Source organism: Brassica napus, chromosome C9 (assembly GCF_020379485.1).
Source record: "Brassica napus cultivar Da-Ae chromosome C9, Da-Ae, whole genome shotgun sequence".
NCBI classification, from domain to species: domain Eukaryota; kingdom Viridiplantae; phylum Streptophyta; class Magnoliopsida; order Brassicales; family Brassicaceae; genus Brassica; species Brassica napus.
The window spans coordinates 15709391-15731983 of record NC_063452.1 but is presented as its reverse complement, the minus strand read 5'-3'; the positions used below and the strand labels follow the sequence as shown (position 1 = coordinate 15731983).

The following is a 22593-nucleotide window of genomic DNA, read 5'->3' as shown; positions in this document are numbered from 1 at the left end:
CGGTCTTGTGAGGGAAGTGGTCAGTCTGGTCCAAACTCAGGTGCAAGACGAAGTGTCTCAGCTTCAAACCGAGGATGATGCTTCGACGGCTTCGACCAACTTATCCCGGTTTCGAATCAACGAAATCGTTGAATCCGTAAGTTCTTTTTTTTTTAAAGTTCAATTCATTTATTTCTTGATTTAAATTTGTAAATTTGGCTATTTTCTATTTCAGCCGGTTCCAAAGAAGAAGGGACGTTGGTCGGTTTGGGTCGTCGCACCCGGTCGGTTCCTCCTTCTTCTGCACCACCGCCCTTTGTTGATCCAGAAGTACTTACGACTCAGTTGAAGGACAAGGATGATCGCATATCTTTGTTGGAGACCCAGATGGCGGCTCAACAGGCGGGCTATGAGGCACAAAGGAGGCTGAACCAGCAAATGATGGAGATGATGCAGAGGATGTACCCGAACGAGGTGTTCCCGGACGTGCCAGACCCGTAGTTTTTTTTTTCCAAAAACTCGGAATGTTTTATTTTTATTTGTGAAACTTTGAATATTAATTAATCTGATTTCAATTTTAATTTTAATTTTATATTTTCGAATTTAAATTTCAAAAATTTTATTTTAAAAAAAAAAATTAATATTTTTTACATTCCGAGGAAATGAACCCTCAAAATATACCGAGGGACATCTTCCTCGGAATATACCGAGGGACATCTTCCTCGGAATATACCGAGGGACCCCGTTCCTCAGAATATACCGAGGGACATGTTCCTCGGAATATTCCGAGGGATCCCGTTCCTCGGAATTTTCCGAGGGACCCGTTCCTTGGAATTTTCCGAGGAATATTTCGTCGGAACTTCCGAGGCTTGGACCATTGGAAAGTCCATCGAAATATCCCGACGAAGTTCTCCCTCGGTATATTCCGAAGAGCTTTCCGACGAACTGGTGGTCCTCGGAATTTCCGAAGAGTTATTTCCGAGGACTTGTTTCGTCGGTATGTCGTCGGAATAACGTTATTCCGACGACATACCGACGATTTTTTCCCTCAGTATGTCGCTGTTTTTTTGTAGTGATAGTAGATAAGTGGACAAACTCTTTGTCTTGATTCCATAAAACTATACAACAATATGTGGACATGGACTCATGTTACTAAAATTATACCATAAAACGTGGACACGGACTCTGTTATCTCCAATTCAAACACTTGGCTTCTTCAGCTCAATTGATAAATTATCTGCAGTTAAACTTTCAATCAAGATGAGAAAGAAATGATATTGTGAGTATGAGCGGAGAGAAAAATCGAAGAAGCGTTTACCTTTTGCGCTTTGTCATGATGTGGATGGATGTAATTTTGATTAGAATTGAATTTAGATCCCGAGATGATGAATGAAATCGAATGAATATTGTCCATGTCCACAACTAGTTTATAATTTTGTTAAGATGTTCATGTCCACAACTAATTTATAATTCTGTTATCCACGCTTTCGTGTCCACGTCCACATTTTGTTTACACATTAATATATATAATATATATAAACATGGATCTTAAAAGATAGAGAATTTTATATATAGTTTATTATGACAATTATTTTTGTTTAATATATTTTAGAACTTGAGATAAAAGTAAATAAATACATAAAGTTGAATAAGAAAAATAATAAAATGAAATAAGAAGAGGAGAGTGATTCTCTTTAGTTTAGGGTCATAAGAGTCTTTTTGACAAAAGATAGTGTGATTCAAGTGATAAGTGTCTTGTGGTGTAATTTGAATGTGAGAAAGTGCCGATCTAAAAAATTCTCCAATGAAAACGTTATTTCAAACTATAACCGTAATTTGTATAAATCACAAAACGTGAGTCATCTTCGCGTATGGGAAACTATACTACAGTAGTAAAGTAACCGAAATTCAGCGTTGTTGTCGATCATCATCATCGTGTATATATAGCTAAAAGCACACCAAGTTTGACATAAAAATCCAAATATACATTTCAAAATTACAAGATGTAGCTGTCAAAAGAATACATGAAATATGACATTTCGAATTAATATTAGACTTCTACTTGTACAAGATTTAAATATTTATATTTTTTAATATACAAATAATTATTTATATAGCACGTTACTGTATTGATTTTGTAATGTCACTGAGAACATTTTATAAGTCTGCAACCTCAATAAAATACTCTTCATTATTTAACTTTTTCTTTATTATTTAATTTAAATAAAACCTATCTAGTTTTTTTTTTAATTTGGTTTAAAACCTATCTATATTTGGTTACGAAAACGTACAAAAAGTTTAAATCACTTCAATATGAATTCACTAGATTCGATCGTTGTTTCTGAATGAATTGCTAATGAGGACATTTCGGTTCGGTTTTGAAATGTTTGCGTTTGTTGACTCAGACCCTAAAGAAGAAAACAAATTAAGATTCATAAAAAAATTAAGAAAACAAAATCCAAAAAAAAAAATCATATTGCTATTCAATATCTTGACCAAAATTAAAGTGTTTACCAAATTTGTCTTTTAAAAAATAACTTTTAAAAATATCTTTGAAGAGACGTAAGAAGTAATATCATAATTAAAAAAAGTGTTTTAGCAAAAAAAAAAATGATTAAAAAAGTGTTTTCAAAATTAATATATTTACTACCTTTTACGTCATTCATAAAATCTATGAGCATTTTTTTCAAAGTTTTCAGTGGGTACGAAAGTAACGAAACTATTTACATTATGTTTTTTTATTCGCAATTTCGCATCAATGAACAAGACGAAAACTCCAAAAGTAAACGGTAAACAGTAAATGCATATCGATATTTCTGTCTTTTCTTCTAAAACAAACAATCCTTTAACAACTTCAGTTGCTTTAAAAAAAGTCTAATAATGGTAAAAAAAAAAAAGAACAGGAAGAGTTGTTAGAAATAAAAGGACGATACAATGAAATGAAATAGAAGAGTTGCGTAGTTTAAAAAATATATATAGAAGAGCTGCATGTGATTGCGAAGAAAGTATATAAAAGTAAAATAAAATAAAAAAGATGATGTTGTTGTCACGTAACGCATCGAGACAAAAGAAAAGAGTGGCCCTCTTCTGTCTCTGTCTTTAATTTGTCCCTCTCCTTGCCGTACTCCTTGATGCTAAGTATCAAGATATTACCTTCTTTAAGTATCTTATTATAATATGATTAGCACTAATTTAATTTTCATAGATTATATAGGTAACTCTCTAATGCGAATCTGATTCGTTCCCCACCCACCAGACGGAACGATCCTATCTACGATGACCGTTTTCTTATATAAACCATTATATATATAGTTAGCACCTTACATCTAACCATTATCTTTCTAGGGATTGTATACGCAGTTTGATATATTAATATGACTATGATTAGCACGTCTAACAAATAAACTAGAGTTTTTACAATGCTAATGATAAGTATGCTATGTCAGCTTCAGTTCTTCAATGAAGATTATAGTTTGCAAGTTCTTCTAATTATGATGGTGACAATTGATACACCTTAAAAAATATCTGAGGCATCACATGTGTAATTAACATATAATAAAGGGGGAATTAGAATATTGGACAACTTTTAAGTTTGAATTAGAAATTTGTTCAAGTCCAAGTTTTAATTAGGTTGTTGGGCAACCTAGTAGGAGAAAGAAGAAAAAGTGGACAATTTTAACCTTTTTGCCCAACAATCTTGAGCTGAAAATCGTGGGACCAGGCTGTCTTTTGCCCACGAAAACTTGCCTCAGGAAGACCGACACACGCGCGCCGGATGTGCGTGTAATAAACGAATTGAATATTATATTATTTTAATTTCAGAACGAAACATGCTTTTGGGCTTCGTTTTTGGGCTATTTGACCCCAAAACTTGAAGGCCTTATTGGTTCTGATTCTTGCGGGAAACAACGGCTCCAAGGTGGACGAATGGCCATTAATGACTGGTGACTTTGGAAAAATGTGTTTTACTTTAATTTATTAATTAAAAACAGGGCAAAAATTAATTATTTAATACAAAAACGTACGAACCCTATCTCTTTGCCTGTCTCCTTGTTGAGGAGTAAAATAGGCTACCGAACAAGGGAACTTGAGGCAGCGATTTTTACACACAGAGGCATGAGCTACATCCGATATGATGAGGGAGGAAAGGGTATGGCGCATGGTGGGTATTCTGTATCTAGCATCGAAGGTAAATCATATATAAGCCGTACACCATTCCATTTATGACATTATAGTTATGGCTGAAATCATTTATTACAGATTTGTGGGTGTTCGGAATTCAGGTGTTTGTTTGTACGAAACTATATTTATTGCTTCTGATTAGCACATTGATTTTTTAAAAAAATTTAAATTATATTTTTCGTAGGTGTTCACGATTCATTCATCGTTGTAAACTCTGGACGGTAGATTATGTACGACACTGGTGACTGGGATTTTAAACTTGATAGCGACCGTATGGGGAGGGCTGTCTATGCGAAGTTGATAACTTCTGTTGAAGACTTGAAGCGGGCCATTATTGAGTCATACGGTCTAGTTGGAATGTCTGTTGCCGTTGAGATGTCATATTGGCTTGGTGAACACGGATCTGGTGTTGTTGGTGAAAGAGAAGCTCCTGTTCAAATTTCCAACGACAAGGATTTCGACTTGTTTACTTCGGCACGTAAGGTGGACAAGTACATCAACGTATTTGTCACATTCAAAGAGGAAATAGATGGGAAAATCAATTTTCTGAGGCCAATGGGGAATCTTTTGAAGTCCAAAGAAGTTGCCAGCAGCAGCGAAATGCAAGTTGGGAGTACGTCTGCTGATGTGCACACTCGGAATGAAGTTAATTACGGTGAGACTGATTTGACCGAAGATGAAATAATTCTGATCCGAGTTGCGGAAATTGAAGCAGTTTATGCCTCAAATGGTTTTGGGATGCGTGAAGTGGATGGAACTGCATGTGAAGTTCAGAATAAAGTGGACACGACTGAAGATGCTGCGTTAGGGGAAGGCGAAGATGACGACGATGAGGATTATGATTATAATTTATGGCATGATTTTGTTGGACGAAATTGAGAATGGGACGATGATAAGGATGAGGATGGAGGGGTAGGTGGTGGTGGTCGAACGAACGTAACATATGGAGGTGTACGTGGTGAGGTGGTGACTAAAGCGAGGAGTGGACGAACTAATCCTTCTTCAAACAAAGGCAGTGGTTCATCCACAAACAAACAGCGTACCGCAAACCCACCATCATCTATTGAAGATTACGTAGATGAGGGTAGAGATTACATAGGCTCATCTAGGATTTCGATGGAGAATACAGAAGAAGCAAGTAACAATTCAGGTGTCAAGTCAAGTGCCCGACACTAAGAATCATTCAGATCCAAATCAAGAAGAGGACCCAAGTGTGGACAACAGCTCCCAAATTTTGGTTCTCCTGAATCCTCCAAAGCCGTTCAACATGCATACTTGGGAAGTTGACGACAGTGATGATTTTGTTGGGCAGGTCCCTCAATGTGTTTCGTCTAGGCCGACACATGATACATCTGATGGAGAAGGCGAGGGAGACGATTTCGAGGAACCGGTACCTATGTGTGTTTCGGTTGGTCAGACACATGAAACTCCGGATGGAGAAGACGAGGATGACGACTTTGTCGAACCGGTACCTCAGTGTGTTTCGGTTGGTCAGACACATGAAAGTCCGGATGGAGAAGACGAGGATGACGACTTTGTCGAACCGGTACCTCAGTGTGTTTCGGGTGGTCAGACACATGAAACCCTGGTTGGAGAAGACAAGGATGACGACTTTATCGAACCGGTACCTCAGTCTCGAAGCCGTGAGGAAGACGCAAGAAGACGTCGTGAAAAGGATAAGGCTGATGACGAATCACTCATGAAATCCGTTAGAGCCGTTGAGCTATATGGATTTGAAGATGTAGAACCTGCGTCTAACAACGAAGCAGTTAACGATTATACTGTCGATGATATTGACTTCACTCTAGCAGATGTTGATATGTACACTGGGAAGCTATTCAGTAGCAAGCAAGAATTCAAGATCAGTTTGCACATTTATGCCTTAAAACAGGTGTTCAGGTTCAAGTTCCACAAACATGCGTTTAACTACATCGCAGCGAAATGCATTGATAAAAACTGCAAATTTAATGTTATGGATAAGCAATTGTGGGAATCTTCGACATATCAGGTGAGGAAGGCGCAACTGAAGCATGTCTGCACATCTAATGTTAAAGCGCAATATAAGAAACATGCGACGTCGAAAGTAATAGTTGCACTAATGAGATCGAAGTATGAAAGGCTCCAAGCTGGACCGCGAGCATCTGAATTACCGGAGATGCTCCGGACTGAGTTCTTGTTTACGGCCACATATTGGAAATGTTGGAAAGCCAAAGAGTTAGCAACTGTTGCTGCACAAGGAACAGAAGAGAGCTCTTACAAGCTCCTGCCGAAATATTTTTATGTTCTAAAGTATGCAAATCCTAGGTCCATTACTGATATCAAAACTGAAAAAGATGATAAGGGAAATACAAGGTTTAAGTACGCGTTCATGGCGCTGAAAGCTTGCATTGACGGGTGGAAGCATCTACGGAAGGTTATTGTGGTGGATGGTACTCATATGTTTGGGAAGTACAAAGGGTGTTTACTAACTGCAAGTGGGCAAGATGCCAATTTTCAGGTATTCCCTATAGCGTTTGTTGTTGTAGACAATGAAACAAATGAGTCTTGGAGTTGGTTTTTTGAAAGGCTGATAGAGATCGTAGAAGATGGCTCTGATTTATCTATTGTGTCTGATAGAGCAAATCAAATATGTGTTGCTAAAGATCAATGGTATCCTCTTTCACACCATGGGTGCTGTCTCATACACCTACAGAGAAACGTCGACGCAAAATTCAAGAAAAGGAATCAAAAGCAAATGGTTGGCAGGGCAGCCGAGGTATTCAAGGTATCCCACTTTAAGAGACTTTACGCGGAGATCAAACTTACAGATAAGCGCTGTTGGGATTATCTTGAGAAGATCGATCCTAGACATTGGACAAGGTCACACTTTGAGGGCGAGCGGCACAATCTAATGAGCTCGAATATAACTGAGTCTCTCAACAAAGCACTAGTTCCTGCGCGCGATTCCCTGATAATGGCGCTATTTGAGTTCATCAGACGCATGATTAGTCATTGGTTTGTGAGTAGACAGCGAAAGATATCGAAAATGAGTGGTGAGATCCCCCCGGCTGTTGACGAGTGGATGGAGAACAATCTAGAAGACGCAAGAGCGTACGCTGTGATGCCTCTGTCTGCTTTTGAAACCAGGTCTTGCACATGTCTTGAATTCTAGAAAGTTGGAATACCATGTCGACATGCCATTGCTGCGGCTATGTTTCGGGACTTGCAGCACTCAGAGTTCGTTGCAGACGCCTATCTAAAAAAGACATGGAATGAAACAACAAAGGGTGTTACACTCCCGGTTCCAGATCCGCAAGATCTTTTCATACCTTTGGAGGTTAGTGACCTTATCATGTTACCACCAAAGATGAAGAGACCACCAGGACGTCCACCGAGCAAGCGTAAACGTTCTGCAGGAGATATACCGGTATGACCTAATCTCATCTGAGTGTAGTCATGGATATTTTCTGAATAAAGGCTGTTATGTTTTTTTCAGGAGGGGCCGAAGAAGAAGAAACTAAACACATGTAGTCGATGTCATACCTCAGGCCACAACAAAAAGTCTTGTAAAGAACCGCTACCCTGATGGGTTATGGATGGAGGAGTTCTTGTTTTTTGAAAATTTAAGTGTTTAGGTGTTTCCTAATAACACATCTATAATGCTATTTTGTGAACTGATGAGATATGGATTACGCAGTGGTTCTTCTTGAATTTATTAGATATGTATGGTTTTATTGTCATTCCTTAATATGGTGTTTATATTATGATTTGATGTAACTTGTTTATAACTTGAGGTGTACGATATCTGTGTAGCCAATCTAGCCGTTAGAAAGACATTTAAATACAATGTAGCCGTTGTATTGTGGTCCAATAATAATATAGCCGTTACAATCTCAGTCTATTTAAATATGAGTGTTTGTGTCGTCTATATTTCAGACTTTTTGTGATTCTCTCTTTACTCTCATTTTTATACTAAAGATGAGACTTGATTATAGCTACAGCCAGCCTTCGGAATCAGAGGACTATGGTGGGAATGACTCCAACGACGCAGAAGACCGTGAGGTTGAAGATCTTATTCGTCGGGACCAAGCTGAGCAAAATTACAATTATGCTGCGAGGGATGGGTACCCTCCGCAACCCGAGGTCGAATTTGGATTCCCGCAAACATGCTACTGTGGTGGTCGGCCTAAGCTAGCAACATCTCGCACTGTAAATGATCCAGGTAGAAGATACTACACGTGTGATAATGTTAATGATGGAGACTGTCATGTTCATAAATGGTGGGATGAGGCGGTTATGGAGGAGATGAGAGCCAGGGATACTCACACACTTCAATTGTCTGAAAAGGTAGATTATCTGACCTTTTTGAATGACTATGACCCACAACTTGACCAGTTTAAGGATCTCCATAACGAGACTGAGCAGAAGCTGGTTAGGCTAGAGAAGATAGTGTCTGAGTTAGCTGAAAAGAGAACAAGGTTAACCAATGGCTTCAAATACTTTGTTGGTGGAATGGTTATTATATTAGTTTTATTTGGTTTGGTGATCATATTCAAGTAACTCTTTATTTTGTAATGTAATAAATCGGATGAGTAATGAACTCTTGATGTGGTTTTTTGTAATGTGTCATTTTTTTATGATTATACTAAAATTCTATGAACCAATAAACACGTTTGTAATTAAAAATGGTGAATACATCCCTCTCAAAACAACAAAACTCAATATGACCGTTAGAAATGCTTTTGAAGTAAAATATAGCCGTTACTATCTTACACTATTTAAGTAGAATTCAGAACACTCAACAATCTCTCTTCACAACACTCACCAGTACCACAAAATGACGGATCCTTACTACAAAGAGATGAAGCATCATAAAAGGGAGTATGACTGGGTGAGCAATTGTGTCTATGCCAATTAAAAAATTCCCACGAAGTGTATCTGCGGTGGAGCTATCACCGTGGAAGCTGATGACAGAGGAAGAAACTATTACGTATGCAAAGATTTTAAGGTAATATTGTAGTTCACAATAGGAAAATTTGCCTCCATTGTTAACGGAAATGGTATTGTTTTTAGCGAACAAATCTAATATATTTTCTTGTAGAACGATGGTTTGCACATCCGTCATGACTGCCTTACCGCTCTCGAGGAAGAGCTGGATTGCTTGAGAAGTCAGTATGCTGAGGAGGTGTCGCTCCGCCGTGAGCTGCAATTTGAACTTGCGCAAATGCGTGAGGAGATCAAAGAGCTTAAGCAATTAATTATGGTGGATCGCTGATCTTAGGGTTAAGGTTAATTTGTACTCTTTATGTTAAGGTTAATTTGTACTCTTCTATCAAATTTGAACTGTTTATCTCATAATGGGCCTATCCATTTCCAATTAAAAAGCAAACCCATTTGAAATAATAAATGCAACACATAATATTTACTCATTCCTCGTTTAAGGTGTACGAAAGTCATCATTATACCCCTTCAATTACGTAAGCTTCATAATGTAGTTTGAAATTTGGGCGGCCTTCTGACACGGACAATACATCTTCTTTATACATATTTGTACTTATTAATGTATGAACTTATGGTATTCTCATCTCTCTCTTTATTGGTGTACGAACACGCGTACACTTATGGATTTATATACGAAAATAAATTTAAGTAAACTCTGCCTACGACAAGAAAGTTTCCTACTTTATTTTGCATGGTTTCAACCGAGGAGTAGCAATGGAACGCCGCGTCTGTAACCAAAAAATTAATTATTTTGGTAATATATATACTACTCTGTTGTCATTTAATATCTTTCTAAACACATTCTCTGCAAACTCTTTCTCTGCAAACCTCTTTCTTTCCAAAAATGGTGTCAGATATCAGCCAGGGAAACATGACGGTGAAAAAATACAAGCGATTCTTTTACAGTTTTCCTATGGTTTATGAACGCACCGAGCAGGAGTTGATCCAGTTGGCGAAGGCCGGGTTGAAAAAAGAGATCAGTCAAGGTCTGGAAACTGAGGAGTTCGCCACACTCGAGGCCCTTTTCGAGGAGGCAGAGGAAGTCAAGGAAACACCTCCATCCAGCCCTCGCAAACGCCGCCGCATCAGCCCCGATCACCGCAGTAGCAAACGTGCTCGCAAGGCGGTGAAAAAAGGTGACCCGGAGGATGAGGGTTATGGATATGACGGCGAAGGAGCGACGGAGCAGAAAGACGATGAAGAAGGTGCCTACTGGGAGTGGATGCAGATGGAGACGGACGTGGATGACGACGCTTCCGACAGGAGCGACGACACATTGGGTTCTGGGCAGTTCAGGATGGACGACTACCCAGATAGCTCCGGCACCGACTCCAGCACCTCCGACTCCGACTAGGAACCTCCTCCTCTTTTAATATTATTAAATATTTTGAATTTTATTGTTTTTCTTAATTATGTTGAACTCTTTTTTTTTTTGAACTCTTAATTATATTTTATAATATAGTTTATGATTTCTGTTTATTATGGCTGTTTTTTATGCATGTTTAATATTGCTAAAATTAGGAATTGCTAATTATATGAATACTGACGGTATTCGAATACTGACGGTATACGAATACTGACGGTGTACGAATACTGACAGTATATCATTACTCACTTTTCATTGATTTATTACTCAACATTCATAATTCCATTAATATTTATCTTTACTCACTTTTCATTGATTAAACGATATACGAATACTGAAGGTATACGTATACTTACGGTATACGAGAGAAAACATATAACATTGACAAATACTTAAGGTCTACGAGAGAAAACAGATAACATTGACGAATACATAAAGTATATGAATAGAAAACAGATAACATCGAGGATAACCTAAATAAAGTCCTAGAGGATGTGAGAAATGTTGCAGCATATCCAAAATAGCCTGTTGTTTTTACAAGAACCTTCAAAATCGACCGTGTAATCATGGCCATAAAGGGAGCTTGGTGACTTGATTACCTCATCATCCGGGAATTTGAAAGATGCACCATATCTGTTCATGTATGGCGCTCCAAATGATGTCAATCGCCACTCTAGATCAGCTCCCAGTCCAACTATCGCATCCGAGCGAATGTCATAGTGATTAGCTGCGAACTGCTGAAATAGTTTACTGGCTTCCTTGTCATTGCCAATACACACGTTGAAAATGCCGACTGCTAAGGTTGATAAATCATGATTTGGGACATTTGGTTGCAATATTCTAATACATTTCTCAGGACCTACGATTAGTGCTGCATAGAGCCCTTCATAGTATATAGCGTTTGTGTTGCCAGATGTTACGCACTTGATGAAAAACTCCCGAAACTGACCACCAGTGCAGATTTGACATGTTGCAAAGGTGACCATTGGCTGAACATTACACTTCCTTAAGACGGAGGGTTCGTGGACAAGTGCATAACCGCGTTTCCCAGCCCGCAAAATACCACCAAGATAGTTGAATGAATCCACTCCCACCATCTCTATTACTTTACACAAAATTTCGTCTGGAAGATTGGGGATGTTTAGAGATGCCATACTATTGAGTTTTGTTGGAGATGTTTATCAGAAGCACTGAATATGTATATATAGAATAAAGAAATAAACGAAGGAGTCTTATGAGTTAATAGAAAAGTTATTGTCCCCTCCCACATTTTGTACCTAACACACTCAGAGAAATAGTTATTGCAATCAATTTTTAAATTTTACACTAATACTTATTAAATGAAACAGTTTAAACACCAACTACTTCTGAAATTGTTTTCCTTTGAAACAAATAACTAACACACTATGGTGAGATCTTGCATGGATATTATACTCCAAATAACCCTAAACCCTAGAACCCTAAACCCTAAACCCTAAAGATATAAGAAAGACGATGTTTTACCTTCAAAGAAACACTTCTCATTGAAGTGATCGTACAGTTCAGTCAAGTCTAGATAGCAAAAGATTTGCTAGAGATTAAACTGATCTGTTTGAATTATAGTGTCTGGATGAATGAAAAGATAAATAACCCGTACAATTCAATTTAACAAACGAAATGAAGCAGTCAGTATACACGTCTTCAACCATCGTTTTGAACTTTTGCGTTTCCAATAAATTCTTCATAGGTATCCATCTCGTATTTCTGACGGAATATGTCCACCTTTTTGTCATCGATCTGCCCCATATCTTCATAGGAGTATCCCGCTGCATGCATTTCCAGAAATTTGACCGCGCATGGTCCACAGTCGCCAGACCTTTCGTTGAAGTAAATATTGTCTGGACGCACCCATGAAAATGCTTGGTCTTCTTCAGGATGACTACTATCGGAAGGAGGCGAAAACGCAGCTAAGACATGAGGCAATGCGCGTAGAAGATAAGCCATGTGCTTGTTCACCTCATTATCGGACTCATTAAGGGGAATGTTGCAGTCCAAAATCTCCACTTGTCTGCATGTCAAGTTGATCACAAGACCAACCCAATGATCTTTTCCCCACATCATTGGGGTGTACACCCTGTCCACATCAACCAACAACACCTTCTTGTCATTCCGACGCGGCGTTTTTCCGGTGAAACTGAAACTGACAAGCCCTCCCCAGTTGAATCCCAATTTATCTGAGGCCTTCTCGAACTCAGCGAACTTTGTTATGATGCCCACAATACTGAAGTAGTCTATAAATCTGCTCCTCCCACTCAGATAATTGCGTCCATGTCGCCTTACTAGCATATTAATTAGCACAGAAATGTGCTGAAAAATATGTTCAAACCATTAGAACATTAAATTGGTGGAAATCAGTGTTGTAACTTGAATAAAACGGATTAAGTGCTGATGATTTGAATACCTCGGTAGTGACCCAATTTGTTGGCCTCGCCAACGACAGGAAGAACTTATTTGAGACATGGATCCCAATAACAATTTCGAATTCCCTGAAATTTGAAAACAAACAAAAAGTCAATATTAAACATTTGACAGTCCAAGAAATTTATACAGTATATCCAAACAACTTACTGTGCCGGATTCTCGCGGAGAATTGACTGAAACTCTTGAAACTGCGCTTTCTCCAAGTCTGCTAAGGGCGTATATTTGGGTTTCTTGCAGCTTTGGAAAAGCTTCTTCAATCTCTTGTCTGGGGTGTACACTCCTCCGATCTTTGTTGAACGTCTCGGAATACGCTTCGTCTGGAGGTCATATTTTTTGGTTGAGCTTATTGGAATACATTTCCCATCTAGCTCTGCTTTTTTTAATGACCTAGTCAGATATCGACTCAGCTTCGAATTCCCAACGTCTGGTGTGCGAGATTCAGTCATCGGATCATCCTCTGGCGGTGTCTTGTAATCTTCAGAATTTGTCGGTGACGCTTTACCACCTTGTTCCTCCGGCGGAAGGACGTAAGATTCAGGATGAGACCAAACGGTAAGCATCCTACAAGTGTTCTCCTGTGGATCTTTATAGACATTGTCACTCCGTGTCCCCTTTTCAACCTCTTCTGCTAACAAATTTAGCCCTGATATTGGAGACTCATCTCCCCCCTCGCCCTGACAACGTTCAGATATAGCTCATTCAAATACTTAGAATCAGATGTAGGTTATATGTTCACCTAACAACTTGGGTGTATACCTGACAAACTAAACTGAACACTTGAGTATTTAATTTTCCGATTGAAAATACTTAAGGAATTAAAAACAACACTCTTTTTTTTTTATAGAAAATCATAATTTGCAATATTCTCAAGTTAGATATAACCAATATACGAGAGTTTTATCTATTAGACAATTATATGTTGTACATTGGATCTCTACTTTAGACGATCATATATAATTATATGTACTTTACACATTCATATATTGCATATCAGCAATACAATGCAAATGTAATTATCTTATGTTATTTTAAATGCTTTTATAAACTAAATAAATCTTTTTCTGGGATTAAATATCTTGTATATTATTTCAAATTATGAACCTTTCTAACAATGAATTATTTTAAAAATCATCTAAAGTGATTTAAACATGAAGTACATCAACAATACGATGTAACTGTAATTATTTTGTATTATTTTATATGTCATTGTAAAAAATCAACAATCTATTTCTAAAGGCAAATATCTCGTATAATGATTTTATTTAACTTGAAAAAAATTTTACTTATGTTTTTTTTAAAGGGATTGATGTTAGTGACTTTCAATCTTATACGAAATATAAAGAAAAAATGAGTTTTTAATTCCTCAAGTATTTTCAGTCGGAAAATTAAATATTCAAGTATTATATGCGCATATTTATTCCCCAATTAATCATTGACTGCATAAAATCATGATTAGAATATTCTACCGTTAAAAAGTTGACGGAAACCGTTATTTTCCGTTCATCAGTTAACCGTTGACTATTTTGTTCCCAATTTTGCGCAGTCAACTATTAGTTGAGGAATAAATATGAGTAAGCAATACTTGAGTATTAAAACTGCCGATTTCAAATAATTCGGGAATTAAATGCCCATTTTCCAGGATAATTCACCAATGGAAGAAGGCAAGAAGCTCATGGGTGCGTCTCAATTCAACTCTTAGACGACCTCAGTTTTTAATTATTGCTAATAGCCAAACTTTTGTATGAGTAAGATCCAAAATCTTCGACAATTACTAGACTAAAAACACTACATGAACGTGATGGTTTTATTATTTACGTGTTTATTACGACGAATCCAGCCTGACATTGATGCATTTGTGTTCATACGAACGTGATTCAAAATTTGCTACGACCTACGAATATCTTAATATATAGTATGCATATGTATATTAAATATCTCGATTCAACCTAACATGACCAAACGCAAGAAGACAAAATCGATCGACGCTTACGAATACGTAGTTTCTTAATTTTAGTTCAAAGTTCGAATCATCCAATAATTTTTTTCCAGAATATAATTTTAATTTGTACAATTTATAAGTGTGGGTCATCATTGCGTATGGGAAACTATACTACAGTTACAAAACCGAAATTCAGAGTTGTGCCAATACTCATATTTGGTGTCTCGGCTATCCGGTCAAATATTTAATCGATTAAAAATAAAAAAAAATAAATACAATTCAAAAATAATAGAAAATAATAATATTTTATTACAAAAAAAATTTATTTACTTTTTAAATTCTAATAACTAATAAAATAAATTTAGTAAATAAAAATACTGTAAAATTATATAAAATATAATATTTATATAACTTATATATATAATTCTTTAAATATATGTATATATATATGCATATAATGGATCATATTTGATATCCGTTCCTAAATATATTAGTATTTGTTTTGCTTCAAATAGTTACAGATATTTGAATTTTTCGGTTCGAATCAAAACGGATAACAAATCGAATCAAAATTTAAGGATATTTTGTCCCTATATATACAATGCACACCAAAATTGACATTAAAAGTCATATATATATATATATACATTAATGACAAAATGTAGCTATCATAAAAAGATGTAGCTGTCAATAAAATACCTGAAATATGACATTTTGAATTAAAATCAGAGTACTACTAATAAAGAATAAATACTTTCCTGGATTTACAAGTTAATATTTCTGTTATTATATACATTTTTTAATTTCAGATACCACATTTTTCATTGTATGTATATAACCACAATAAAACAAAATTATGTATTTAATTTAAATAAAACCCATCTAATTTTGGTTACACAAGAAAGTTTAAATATCGTTTTAACTTAGACCACTATATTTGACTACTGTTGATATCACTCAAATTACTCCAAGGAATGATTTTATTTTCTCAAATAAGAGGTTCAGTCGTAATACTTAAAGATCGAATCCACAAGGAGTTAAGACACACAATATATCCTAATCCTAACAAGTTTATGATTAAGCTAGGCAAACAATTATATAGTAAAAACCAGAGGTGAACAAGACAATTGTTTGCACTACAAGAAAAATCGGCATTAGTAGCACCCGAAAAACGCTATCATATCGTTTTCGTAGCGTTTCGAAGAACGCCGTGACAGCCGCAGCTATAATAGACCCCCATCTATCGTAACATTTTCCGTGTGCTATAAATAATAGAGATGTTGTAACGTTAATTTCTTCCTATAATAACATATTTTATAACACATTTTTCTTGCTATTACGTAGATTTCTATGGTATTTTGGTCATGTTGCAACATTATTTTTAATAACACATTTTCAGTGCCACTGAATATATATATTTATTTATAAAAAATTATCCAAAAATTATCCAGAATATATATATTTATTTATAATGCTATGATTAAAAATAAAATAATTAAAAATTGACTAAATTAATTAATTATAATTAAATTAATTAAATTTTAGTTAATTAGAAATTAAATAATTAAAATGAAATCGATAATAAATTCAGAACTAAAATTAAATTTTATTTATTAATTAGAATCCGTATACAAATAATTAAGGAAAACATTAAACCAAAAACTAATTAAAAACATTAAACCAAAAACTAATTTAAAAACAGTAAACCAAAAACTAATTAACCTAAGGTCCTAAAACCTAAAACCTAAGCCGCTCCCAGAGCCTCCGCCTTCAGCTTTGTAACCCTAATCCTCCGCCTCCAGCTTTGTAACCCTAATCCTCCGCCTCCAGACTCCAGCCTCCAGAGTATCCACCTCAAGCCTCTGTTCTCTTACTCCAGCCTCCAGAACCTCTATTCGCTTACTCCGGTCGCATTTGCATTGTCCACCTTCTCCATCAAGCTCTTATGCCTTGTCCACCTTGTACCAAGAACAAACAAAAATCAATTTCAAAATACAGAGGAGAGAGAGAGAGAGATAGAGATAGAGAGAGAGTGCGAGAGAGAGATGTGACCAGTGGTGGTGACGACGAGTGATGAGATGATGGTGGTGGTGACGAGCGGATGGGATAGATGGTGATGGTGGTGGTGGTGTGGTTAGGAGGTCAACGGAGACGAAGCTCACGGACAGACCCGACACAGCACTGGTCCTCTTCACTTTCTTGGAAAAAAAAAGAGGAGAGAAAAGATGAGCAAAGGATAAAAACAGAGATGAGATAGATGAGCAAATGAGAAAGAGAGATGAAATGAACAGATCGAAGAACGGAAGGAGTATAGGAAAAACAAAGAAGAAAGAGACAACAGAACTAAATTAATATGATCCCTTTGATCAATACTTATCAACGGTTGATATTAAAGAATGGTGATCCACGCCTTTGTGATAGATTGATGAGAGAGACACTTGTGACGAGAAGAAACAGAAACCGTTGGATAAGATTTGATCAATGGTAGAGATTAAAAGTTGGTTATCCTCACCACAATGTATCAACCAATGAGAAATAAAACCGATAAAATAAAAGAAAAAATATTGCTCCATCGGATTGGATTGGATCTGATCTAAAGGACGAAAATGAAAATAGGTAATCCCTTGTGTATAAAGATTAGCCAATGAGATGTTTTTTGTTTTTTGTTTTGTGTTTTTTATTTTCCTGTGTTATGCAACGTTTTCTTTTAATAATTTTAATTGATATGTTTAATATAGTTGACTGTTATAATTTCTTAATTACAATTTTAGGTGTATTTGGATTTATTATTTTATTTTATGATTTAGAGTTTATGTGTTTATGGTTTAGAGTTTGGTGATTAAGTTTTTCTCAATGTTTGAAAAAAACTATTTATGATTTAGGGTTTGGAGTTTTGAATGTATAAGGGTTTAGGGTTTATAATTTTATATTTTTAGATGGAAGCAAACTTTGATGTGGCAATTATGATTAATGACTATATGAAAATATTTATTTTAATAACCTTATAGTATTCAACTTGAAATAAATAATTTATCATAAAAGTTAAAAGTTAAGAGTATCAATTAAAGATTAAGGTTTGTACTGCGTAGGGTTTGAAGTGTTGAATGCGGTTTGAGGTTAAGTTTTAAGGTTTAGGGTTTAAAGTATGATATAAGGTTTGGAATTAAGTTTTGGGGTTTAGGGTAGTAAGTATATCAAACTCTGTATAATATTATCACACTAAACATATAAACCCCTGAACTATTATATATAAAATATTTTATAACAAAACTCTAATTATCATTTTTATCCTTTAGTTTTACATTCGAAAATATAAATTAAAATACAAATACATATTTAGTGTTTGAGATTTAAATTTTAAAAACATGATTAGGGTTTAGGGTTTTGTTTAAAAAAAAAACTAAGAACGACATCAATTGATCCTGTATTTTGTAATGCTATTTTATTTCATTTATTTGAATAATATTCTACATAATTTTGTACAGCATAACTTATCTTAAATACACATACCACGTCTAATAACTCAACCTACTACATAACTTTCAAAACTAGCAAAATCACTTTGCCACTAGTCTTCAGCAGCTCCATGTTTTGTTCCTCCAAGCACTTCCTCCATGTCGTGAAACAGCTACTCCCGAAGGTAAGCAATAGTCTTAGAAGAATGGATCAGTTTCACCTAAAACACATTCAGAGAACATCCACAATTAGCCAAAGACATTCAAGTGTTACTTTCTAGACTATCTTCATTACTACTCCACAAATCAACATATACGCCACAAGTTCCAGCCACTCAAGTACTAGAAACCAAGCTTAAACTAAACCAGCTGATAAAGTGATATACGGAAGCGACTTTGTATATCTGTTGACTAAGATAGGAAAGCATAAGCACCAACTAAATAACTTGATAAATCAACACATAAGTTTACGTTTTCAGAACTTAATCTCCAGCAAGAAGCAGATCCAAGTAGAAAACCCATCAGTAATCATCACCAGCGTGCTAACAATACACAACCAAAAACTACTTCACGAATCTCAGATTCCCTTCTTCTAAAGTCACGAGCTTTAAACCAAGAAAAATACTTAACCATAAGCCAATTGCTAAGCGAAGAACACAGAACAGAGCAACACAACAACAACAAAAACCTAAGATTCAACAGCAGCTAATCTCAAACCTAAACTCCTCGATCCAACATCTTGTGTTCCAAAACATTAACCACTTCATCTGCTTCAACTGGTTTCTGATTTGTGCTCTAAACAACTTCAGCACCAACTCCTCTAAACAAAAACGCAAGCTCCATTAACAGCAAAGGTCCACCTAAAACCACACAAACTAACTTCATCACTTGAAAAGACGAAAACTTGAGTTCGACCGGAGATTCAGATGTCAAGTAAACCATCACCTGAGAGGGATAGTCCGGAGACGCAGCGACGAAGCCGGAGACACAACGGAGACGCAGTGACAAAGCCGGAGATGCAGCGGCGGATGAGCCATCTGAATATGGAGTAGATCTGAGTCGTTGTCCATTGAAGCGTCTTCTCGTCCTCTGCTTATGAAGGACAGACGTCTTCCGACTTGCCACCGGCACTGCTCCGCCACCTCTATTTGTCACTCGCCATCTCTGATTGTGGCTCGAATCTGACTCGAGTCAAGCGTTGTAGACAAAGCTTTCATCACGGCCTAGAGAGAGAGAGAGAGAGGGTTGAATCGTGAGAGGTTGATTTGAGTCAAGCTCTGTGTGTAGATCTTGTGACTTTGTGATTTTAGGTTTATCACGATTCGAATACAGAGAGCTTTGGTGTGTTTCAAAAAAAAAAGAAAAAAAGGGAGAGCTTTGGTAGTCTTGTTTTTTCCGTGATGTATTCGGAGAAGTAAGGGAAATGAATTGGGCAAGTGTTTTGCGAAGTATTTTTTTTTTTTTTTGGCGGATAAAATTAAAATTTTAGCACAAAATTTTTACCTTAAACAAAATCCACGTCTTTTGTTTCTATTTTTAATAAAATTTGATCCTAGCACTAAGTTAGTGCTACGATAAAGTTGTTGTCCGAAATTGCTACTTTTAATAGCAGTTGGTGAATTAGTGCTACCGCGAACTGCTACCAATACTCATATTTCTTGTAGTGTTGATTGATTGATTGATTTGAGGTTGTAAACAATTATGAGAAATAACTAGATCTAGGGTTTCAGGTAATTGAGATTATAGTGATATAGATGCTAAGGTTTCGATCCTAGAATACAAATTCTAATTGCAATATATTCAAGCTTCCTCATGCGAATAAATCCTATTGATCTAAGTCTATATCTCAGCCGTCGCTTGTTGATATAGTTCGAACGTGAATCAACGCTATGTGACTAGCGTCGCTCGATGTTTAACTAGTCAAGCTTTACTGAGTTGTTCGATAGGTTCACTAGATTGACTAAATCAGTTGTTTGTTTCTAGCAATCCTAGCTCAAGGGAATTAATTCAGGTAAAAGATCATGCTTTCGCTTGCGCCTAATTATCCTAAGTTCAGGGTTCTAGTTTGCTACTCTAGAACACAAACATTAATAACAATTCATATGAAGGAAATCTATCACCTTAGCGTATCTATATTTTGGGTTAATCCTTCAACCTTACTTCTAACCCTAAATCTAACAAGAATAACTACTCAGACATAGTAAAGTAGAACATACCAAATATCTGAATAAATTGCATAGATAGAATAAGGTAGAAAAACTGGAGTTCCAATACAAATCTCTTAAAGAGTCTTGGATCTTCTCTCCAAACTACTAAAAACCCTAAATATGATTTGCTGTGTAGAGTAGAAGTATGAAAGTGTGTGTTGCCCAAAACAATGGCAGAACACACACATATTAGGTTAAAGTTGGCCATGGATAATCTTGTAAATGATGTGGAACTTGGGCCATAAGTCGGCTGGTAACCAAATTGGGCTTTGCGCGCTTCGTTGTCGATCAACGATTAAAGTTATCCGTCGATCGACGGTTGACTCTAAAGTCGACTCTAAACTGGTTCGATGAGCAGCTACGAGTTTTTTCTAGCTTTTTCTCCAAAATGCTCCAAAATCACCATATATCTTCAAAACACTCCTGAACCTGTAAACATTCTAAAAAGTCTCCAAAACATAACAAATAATTTCTAAAACACTTATATACGATGGGTAAAAATATGTAAAATCCATGGTATATCAACTGTTTTCGAAGGAATTGTAAATGTGGACATGTCTATTTGGTTGAATGTTTGGGATTGTTGATTCATAGACTAAGGTCATCTACAACACAAATGCAAAACACCATTTCAGTATGATTTTACACAAAAATCTTTATTAACTCAACATAAAAAATTACACTATTTTAATGTGATATTATAATTTCACACCAAATTTGATGTAATACGATTCAGCACACTAAAACAATATTCACTCCACTAAAATACTATTTACTTATTTTATTAATAAAATATACAATTAAAAATAAAAAATAAAAAAAGTTAAATATATATAATATTAAAAATAATTTTTAGTGTGAAATTTGGTGTCGTGGTTAGAAATTTTTTTTTTTTGTGCTGAAACGACACTAAAATAATGTGATTTTAACACTAAAATAGTTTTATAGGTTGGAAATGCCCTAAAAGCATCAACTACATTACATTTCATATGAAGTAAAAATATGCTCTAATTCTATTTCGTTTTAGAATAAAAATAGATTTAATCTATAAACAGAATAATACATTTAGTTTTTGTTCATTATTTATTTATTTTTATTTTAAATTGGATTATAATTAAAATAAACTCAATTATATTATGAGTTATTCAATTATAAAAGATAAATTGAAGCAATACATTGGAATAAAAAATAAAACAAAATGGTTATTTTACTAAATAAATTTTCTACAGCCATATATTTTTCTACAACAAAAAATATTAATTTATTATAAAGTATGATGATAATTTTAAAGTATGATATGCTCAAAGTAAAAACCTCGAAGAGAGCAGAAGAAACGTAAACTAATATCTTTACTATCTTTTACGTCATTCATAAAATCTATGTACAACTTTTCAAAGTTTGCAATGAGATGTGTACGAAATTCTTTGCATTGTGTTTTTATTGGAGGACGCATCTATGAACGAAACGAAAACTTCAAAAGTAAACGGTGAGCAGTAAATGAATATCACTATTTCTGTCTTTTTTTTTGAAAAAAAATAATATATATATATATATATATATATATATATATATATATATATATATATATTTCTGTCTTTTCTTCTGAAAAAAATATTATCATTTAGCTTCTGTCTGCTTTAATAAGTCTATTCAGGTTTTAAAAAGAATAGAAAGAGTTGTTTGAAATGAAAAGGACGAGATAATACCACGGATGTGGCAGCCCAGTTGGTTTAAACGCAGGCGTTGATGCTGTTGCGCTCCTGGATTTGACCCACCGTTGGAGGAGTGTCCAGAGCTTTAACAGGTACAGACACAGGCTGGCTCCGGGCCTAGGAGGAGGGATTAGAGCCGAAGGTCTGAACCCATCCCCTGGCTAATCAAAAAAAAAAAGACGAGATAATTAATTAAGAAGTGATGAAAACACAAGAGTTACATGTGATTGATTGCATAAAAACCATATGTAACACTAAATAAATAAAAAAATGATGTTGTTTTCACGTAACGCATCGAGACAAAGAAAAGGGA

At 35.6% G+C, this 22593-nt stretch overlaps 2 long non-coding RNA genes across 3 annotated transcripts; both read right to left on the bottom strand.

Annotated features, from left to right (window-relative positions):
• Positions 1-16492: 16492 nt before the first annotated feature.
• LOC111199257 lies at positions 16493-17276 on the bottom strand. Its single transcript, XR_002653170.2, has 2 exons — positions 16959-17276; positions 16493-16864 (listed from the first exon to the last, which is right to left on the bottom strand). It is a non-coding gene; the product is annotated as an uncharacterized LOC111199257 (long non-coding RNA).
• A 1055-nt stretch (positions 17277-18331) lies between these two features.
• Positions 18332-20360, bottom strand: LOC106358503. 2 transcript variants are annotated; one of them, XR_007329351.1, is made up of 3 exons: positions 19307-19813; positions 19079-19221; positions 18332-18582 (listed from the first exon to the last, which is right to left on the bottom strand). It is a non-coding gene; the product is annotated as an uncharacterized LOC106358503 (long non-coding RNA). The 2 variants fall into 2 exon arrangements; XR_001272499.3 differs by having other exon boundaries at positions 18332-19221; positions 19307-20360.
• Between the last annotated feature and the right edge of the window lie 2233 nt (positions 20361-22593).